This window comes from Schistocerca nitens, chromosome 2 (assembly GCF_023898315.1).
Source record: "Schistocerca nitens isolate TAMUIC-IGC-003100 chromosome 2, iqSchNite1.1, whole genome shotgun sequence".
NCBI classification, from domain to species: Eukaryota; Metazoa; Arthropoda; class Insecta; order Orthoptera; family Acrididae; genus Schistocerca; species Schistocerca nitens.
The window spans coordinates 881,893,800-881,902,162 of record NC_064615.1 but is presented as its reverse complement, the minus strand read 5'-3'; positions in this window follow the sequence as shown (position 1 = coordinate 881,902,162).

The window sequence follows — 8,363 nt, the reverse complement described above, 5'->3', positions numbered from 1 at the left end:
GTCGGACATTTTTTGAACTTTTGTATTTTTTTGGTTCTAATAAAACCCCATGTCATTCCAAGCATGTGTGTCAATTTGTACCTCTCTATCTACATTATTCCGTGATTTATTCAGTTTTTACATAACCAAACAAACAAACACCGTCCGAACAGGCATTGAAGGCCCCACCGTACCGACCGGGCGCCGTGTCATTCTCACCCCTTGGGCGTCACCAGGCGGATATGGAGGGGTTCCATTTTCATTAATGGCAGATGTTTATTTTCTCAAAGCCAAAGAGTTGAGAAAGAATGAGTGCATTGGCCAGTGGACCAAGGTCATTCCAAAGGCACATCGTCAAACTCTTAAATAATAAAAACGTGGCTACTAATTTATATTTCAGGCAGCACGTAGGTAATCGTACTACACAGAGTTTATTGATCTATACACACAGTTTTCAACATTTTTGAGTTCGGGGATTCCCCTGAACAGCTATGTAGGATACATTGTAAAAACTGTAGTAATTAATAAAAAAGTTATGCTAAAATACTATTCACTTCTATATGATACTTGAATTTGCTTCTTGTTACACAGCTTGTCAATTCTTGGCACCAAATGGCGTACAGCTACACTCATTTCCTTCTTCACACAAAGTCCTGATCTGTATTTGGTTTTCATGACAGCCATTGCCGAAAACTCACTCTCACAAAGACAGGAGGTTGATAAAGGAGTTGATGTCTTCATTGCTTTCTTGCTCAAGACTTGAAACTCTTTTCCTACTGAATACCAAAATGTTAGCAATGTCACTGCTGGAATCTTCACTTCCAACAAACAATCTGATGAAATTTCTATTACCTCTTTCTCTTCCGCAGTACTGAATTCAGAAAGAGAATCATTAACAAAGGGATTTGAAACGCACTGAACCCTACCGCACTTTTCAGGAAAGTATTTTCCAAAATGAGCATGAAGTTAAGATAAAATGTTCTATAACTATAAAGACAATATCAGCTGTAAAGCCTATGTCATTGTCGTTTATAAAATGTTGCAAACAAGGTAAGTAGTCCACTTTTCCTCCATCGTTCTTTTTTCTTTTCTAAAGAAGAAGCTTGTTTTTGAAAGCCGGTATTCTGCTTATAAGATGAATGAAGTGAATTTCACTTTCCTGCAGAGAATTAACCAGTGAGTTAAACTTCTCAAGTATATCACATAAGTATGTGTCATTTAATAGAAAGTCAGTATCTAGAAAGTACTTAGCACTGTATGATTTTCTTCCTCCAGATAAGAACAGATTTCTCGCTTATGTTACAAAATGCGCGATAACACATTTCCCCAGGAAAGTCAACGAATGCTGCTACTGTAAAATAAGAGATATATTTGTTCAGCACCCATGTGGTGACCATTTGCCTACAAAATCTAGCTTTCTGAGGACTAGTTTTAATAAAGCTCATTACATTAATGGCAGTTCGCAGTACCTGATCCAGATCAAATGTTGCGAAGCAAGTGCTTCTTTATGGATAATGCAATAGTCTACATAATATCAGGAGCTTTGTCGTGGATAAGTACTTGTAAGTTATTTTAACACGCCAGCAAACAGCGCGTACTATCAATACACACACCAACACAGTGAGCCTAGCTAATTTGATTTTCTGTCATGAAGTTGTCCACTATTTCGAAAAAAAAACGTTTCCTGTCTTACCCGCAATTATTTCCTCGAAAAAAGATCATCTTCCACCATTTCATTACTTTTTCCAACAACAAATCTCACGTAGCAAATAAATGAGCATCTCTACCGCTGTCAATGGCCTCATCAAGCTTCAAGCCGTAATCCCTCCCAGTAATCTCTGTGTATGAGAGGCAATGTCCTGACTGAATGACTAACTGACCATCATCCCCCAGCCCAAACCACTAGGGACAGAAAATTGCAATTTGGAGAAGGTGTCGTTTAAGAAGGGATTTTTCGAAATTCCAGTCCTAAGGGGGTGAAATAGGAGATGAAGAGAATTTTGAAAAAAGTCGCTATTAAGGTAATTTTGTTGCTCGATCTACGAAGATTGCTATTTGGTTTCTCAGTCAGAAATAAAGAAGTACGTGTTTAAGCGTTTCGAAACTTAACGCTATGGGCGTGAAATAGTGGCTAACGCTTTTTTTTTTGAAGATACGTCGTTATTAAAGAACTACTAAGTTATTTTCAAAGCAACATCTATGAACATTTATATTTCTCGGTTAAAAATAAAAAAAAAATGAGTTTCAGTGATCTTGGAAACGGAACCCCTAAGGGGGTGAAAAAGAGGATGACACTTTTTATGAAAATATTTTATTATGAAGGCACTGTTCGTTCTACTGTTTGTGGAAATTCAGCCTCTATGGGGTGAAACGGGGGTGAAAGTTTATATGGAAATATTTCATTGTGTAAGCCGTTTTGAAGCTAAATTTATAACAAATTGTATTTGGTTTTTCTGTTAGAAATAAAACATACGCATATTACTGCTTTTGTAAATTCAATCCCTAAGAGGGTGAAATAGGGGGTGAAATTTTTTATGAAGACAATGAAATTATATCATTGTGAAAGTAGTTTTAAAGTAAAATTTTTGAAAACTGGTGATTGGCTTCTCTGTAAGAGACAAAAGAAGTACGTTTTTCAGTGTTTCTGGTAACTCAACTCGTAAGTTAGTGCAATATGGGATGAAAACTTTTAAGAAAATATTTCGTTACGTTAAAAAAGTTTTAAAGCTAAATTTTTGAGAAACTGGTACTTCACTTCTCGGTTAGATATAAAGAAATATTTGTTAAAGGATATAAGTTGCTATGGAAATATCTCCACAAGAACGCAAAATGCATAGTTAACAAAAACTTTGTACTCTAGCTACCAGAATCGCTTATTGGTCAGAAGTGCATTCGGGAAAGGACATGCTTATATGGCGTTAATTAACGTGAAAATCTTAGATGGTGTTCCAAATTGTGAACAACGTAAAAATTCTATTAAATAATAACAATAAGAATCTCTGCGGTCCATACAATCTGTGCGAGCGAAGGAGCAGGCACTAAGCTAGTTCTTTTTATAATTTTTTTCAGAAAGATCCTCTCTTAAATCTCGAATTCGACGACTAATTGTAGTGTTAGATAAAGAAATGGGCAAAAGCTGCTATGTCAGGGGCTCTCCAAGCATAATGGAGACCATGTCAACAGTACATGGTAGAATTAGTTCTTTTGTAATCGTATGGGCATTCTTACATTTTGGTAATAGGTAAACTGTAATTTGTAGGGTGCTTTACTGAAAGTTGTCATCTGCTTAGAAAACTGTTTTTGTTCTTTCATTTGACTCAGTTTAGTAGAAAAATAGTCTTTTGGCTTGACTTCGTCACTTTTATAAACACTTTCTAAATGATGCTTTAATTTTCTAGGTAGCATATGTTTCTACGGAAAGTGTTTCGCCGTAGCGTCCAGCGCCGGCACGACGATCGAGAACTGAAGAACAGAGAGGGCTGTGAGATGACGTCAGCCAACAGAACGCCGACAGACCCCTGTCTAGGACGACACCGAGGCAGGAGCGGCATCTAGAGCCGGCCAAGAGAACATAAGCTCCGCTCCGCCTGGCCGCGACCCGAGTTGAAGATGAACCGTCCTACGAACGCTGCAGCAGTGACTTAGAAACTGTATTGGTTCACATGTATTTCGAATTGTACATACTGAAGAGCTTGCTTATGCTTGGCTGTCGCCCCTGGCTTGCGACACGTCTGTATCTCACAAACTTAAGTATTGTTGTCATTTGCTTTTGTAATAAACTCCACTAATACGATTTGCTGGAATTGTTGTCTAGCGATCCGAGAAAGCAGCTTTCCTAGGCACCCTATATTAGACGAGTGGGCAGAACACAGCAGAAAGTACTTTCAACCACGCCGTGGATGCTCTTCATTGTTCACATCGGACGTCGAACCAAAATCTAAGTAGCTATCGTTGTATTTTCTGTACTTGCATCTTCTATCTTCCCTTGGTGTCCTTAGCAAGTTTTCGCTTTTTACTTCCACTTGACAAATTTAAAAACTTTTCCATAGCATCGCCTTTATCAGCTTTATAACAATGACAATATAACAAAAACTGGTTGAAACACACAACAATCACTGCTGGTGCTAAGTGTAACATGTGACGGTTAGCTCCGAGGTTATTACTGCTTAACCAGGCAGACGATATATAAAGTGGAATTCCTCCAAGTCCACACAAGTTCACAATAGAAATTAAATTTCCTTCAGCTGTGTTTTTTGTCACTAACTACGAAAAAAATGCACTGCACCCCAGAAGTCATTCTTAGTGCTTCAGGACGCCATGGTTCTATATAACCTAGGTGGCTATAGCTCAATAGCTACGAACCCGCGGACGCGTGGGACGTTGGCGAATAGAGGTCGCCTCTATATTCGCAAAGAAATATTATTTAAAGATGGACAAACTCTCAAGCAAACTTCGCTTTTATCCTTACTCTAGCGATCCAAACCGACGAATAGAAGTGGTGTGTGCTCGGCGAAGCCTATGTCATCATCAACAAAAATACTGTATAGTCAGAAATATAGTCACCGAATAATAATTCATTTGTGATGCAGGTAGCATTTTTTTTTTTTTTTTTTTTTTTTTTTTTTTTTTTTTTTTTTTTTTTTTTTGTTGAGACATCTGTCTCCTGACTGTTTTGATGCGGCCCACCACGAATTCCTCTCAGAGTAGCGCTTGCAACCTATGTCTTCAATTACACTCCTGGAAATTGAAATAAGAACACCGTGAATTCATTGTCCCAGGAAGGGGAAACTTTATTGACACATTCCTGGGGTCAGATACATCACATGATCACACTGACAGAACCACAGGCACATAGACACAGGCAACAGAGCATGCACAATGTCGGCACTAGTACAGTGTATATCCACCTTTCGCAGCAATGCAGGCTGCTATTCTCCCATGGAGACGATCGTAGAGATGCTGGATGTAGTCCTGTGGAACGGCTTGCCATGCCATTTTCACCTGGCGCCTCAGTTGGACCAGCATTCGTGCTGGACGTGCAGACCGCGTGAGACGACGCTTCATCCAGTCCCAAACATGCTCAATGGGGGACAGATCCGGAGATCTTGCTGGCCAGGGTAGTTGTCTTACACCTTCTGGAGCGCGTTGGGTGGCACGGGATACATGCGGACGTGCATTGTCCTGTTGGAACAGCAAGTTCCCTTGCCGGTCTAGGAATGGTAGAACGATGGGTTCGATGACGGTTTGGATGTACCGTGCACTATTCAGTGTCCCCTCGACGATCACCAGTGGTGTACGGCCAGTGTAGGAGATCGCTCCCCACACCATGATGCCGGGTGTTGGCCCTGTGTGCCTCGGTCGTATGCAGTCCTGATTGTGGCGCTCACCTGCACGGCGCCAAACACGCATACGACCATCATTGGCACCAAGGCAAAAGCGACTCTCATCGCTGAAGACGACACGTCTCCATTCGTCCCTCCATTCACGCCTGTCGCGACACCACTGGAGGCGGGCTGCACGATGTTGGGGCGTGAGCGGAAGACGGCCTAACGGTGTGCGGGACCGTAGCCCAGCTTCATGGAGACGGTTGCGAATGGTCCTCGCCGATACCCCAGGAGCAACAGTGTCACTAATTTGCTGGGAAGTGGCGGTGCGGTCCCCTACGGCACTGCGTAGGATCCTACGGTCTTGGCGTGCATCCGTGCGTCGCTGCGGTCCGGTCCCAGGTCGACGGGCACGTGCACCTTCCGCCGACCACTGGCGACAACATCGATGTACTGTGGAGACCTCACGCCCCACGTGTTGAGCAATTCGGCGGTACGTCCACCCGGCCTCCCGCATGCCCACTATACGCCCTCGCTCAAAGTCCGTCAACTGCACATACGGTTCACGTCCACGCTGTCGCGGCATGCTACCAGTGTTAAAGACTGCGATGGAGCTCCGTATGCCACGGCAAACTGGCTGACACTGACGGCGGCGGTGCACAAATGCTGCGCAGCTAGCGCCATTCGACGGCCAACACCGCGGTTCCTGGTGTGTCCGCTGTGCCGTGCGTGTGATCATTGCTTGTACAGCCCTCTCGCAGTGTCCGGAGCAAGTATGGTGGGTCTGACACACCGGTGTCAATGTGTTCTTTTTTCCATTTCCAGGAGTGTACTTTCTGGATGTATTCTAATCTCTGCCTTCATCTACTGTTTTTACCGTCTATAGCTCCGTCTAGTTTTACGATGGATGTTAGTCCCTGATATCTTAATAGATGTCCTACCGTCCGGCCCCTTCTTCTTGACAGTATTTTTCTCATATTTCTTTCCACGCTGAATCTCTGGAGAACCTCATCATTCCTTATCTTAAGAGTACGCCTAATTTTCAGAATTTTTCTGTAGCACCATATCTCACGTGCTTCGATACTCTTCTGTTCCGGTTTTCTCACAATCCGTGTTTCACTACCATGCAATGCTGTGCTCCAAACGTACATTCTCAGAAACTTCTTCCTTAAATTAAGGCCTCTGTTTGATGTTAGTAGACTTCTCTTGGCCAGGAATGCTCTTTTACCCAGCGCTGGCCTGCGTTTTATGTCTCCCTTCCTTCGTCCGTCATGGGTTATCTTGCTTCCTTCGTGGTCACCAGTCTTGTCTCGCTGTTCTCATTTCTACTACTCCTCGTTATTTCTACTACTCCTCGTTACTTTCTTTCTTCGATTTATTCACGGTGCATATTCCGTACTCATTAGACTATTCATTCCATTCAGCAGATCCCGCAAATCTCCTTCACTGGCCGCGCGGGTTAGCCGCGCGGTTTTGGGCGTCTTGTCACGGTCTGCGCGGCTCCCCCCGTTGGAGGTTCGAGTCCTCCCTCGGGCATGGGTGCGTGTGTTGTTCTCTGCGTAAGTTAGTTTAAGTTAGATTAAGTAGTGCGTAAGCTTAGGGACCGATGGCCTCAGCAGTTTGGTCCCATAAGACCTTACCACAAATTTCCAATTTATTCTTCACCTTCACTGAGGATACCAATGTCATAAGCGAAACTTATCATTGATGTCCTTTCACCCTAAATTTTAATTCCACTCTCGAATCTTTATTTTATTTCCGTGATTGCTTCTTCGATGTACAGATTGAACAGCAGGGGCGAAAGACTATATCCATGTCTTACACTCTTTTTAATCCGAGCACTTCGTACTTGGTCTTCCACTGCAATTGTTCCCTCTTGGCACTTGTACATATTGTATATCATTCTTCCTTCTACATAGATTTTAATGTATTACACAATGGCATGCTAACTGTGTTACTATGAACACGTGGTCTGGAGGTGATCGAAGAAGAATTAATCATTTTAAAAAGTCCGAGTTCTCATACAAACTTCTCCTTTATCTTTACTAGTGAACAAAACAAAGGAACAGACATGGTGCGTGGTGGGTGAAGTCCATATCAAAGACAAACTATGAATAACACATATAATGAATAATTAATCAGATCGATAGTCACTAGTTAATAGCTCGTATCGGATGCAGGTATTCCTTCTACGTGGATTTTAATGTACTTCACAGCCTAATGGTTGTGAAATCAGGACCAAGTGGAGCTTATGGCAAACATCGTGATACTAGCCACAAAGAAATAATAGTAGTAGTAAATTCATCCAAATTTCTACGCGAACTATCTGTGACAAAATATTAACAAACTTTAAGTTCGTAAGGCTTAAAGAGTTGAATACTTCAGCACATAGCGATGATTCACTCTCACACGAAGCGATGACCGCCAGACTTCAAACTTTTTGCGAAATTTAGTAAAAGAATAAAAAATGGGGGACCTCGATTCACTTTCCTAACACAGACGATACTGAAAGAAAAAGATCTGCATCGAGTGCTGCTGCCTCGTGAGCACTTGCACTATCTGCCGCTTAGAATGAGGCGCTGAAGCTGCGTACTCAGTCCTATGTGATAAGCGAAAACTGCACATCATCCTCAGTTGTCACATATTCCCCAGTTACCGTAACTGTAAGTAGCTGTCTCACTGTGATACAGCATTACGAGGACCTTGAATGATATCCTGGTGTGTAAATTGCCGGACTCGCCACTGTGAAACGATAAGCAGAATCTGAGTGTCATCCTTACCTGTCGAAACTTTATCTGTTACTATAATAAGAAAACACTGCCATCGTGGTGCAACATTGTGGCAGGTATGAAATTTTCTCTTCGTTCGTCAGCAGAGTGTAAATTTAAGCTCTATGAATAGACTTTCTATTACCAGATTTTCTTCAGTTTGATGACTTACTATATTATGTGGGTAAGTCCAATAATTTCCCGTTGACATTCTTTCGTCGGCAGCCCTCACCAGTTCGTTGTCAGCTACAGCGTTGGGTCATTGAAATTAACGTTCAAAAATGCTTCCAGG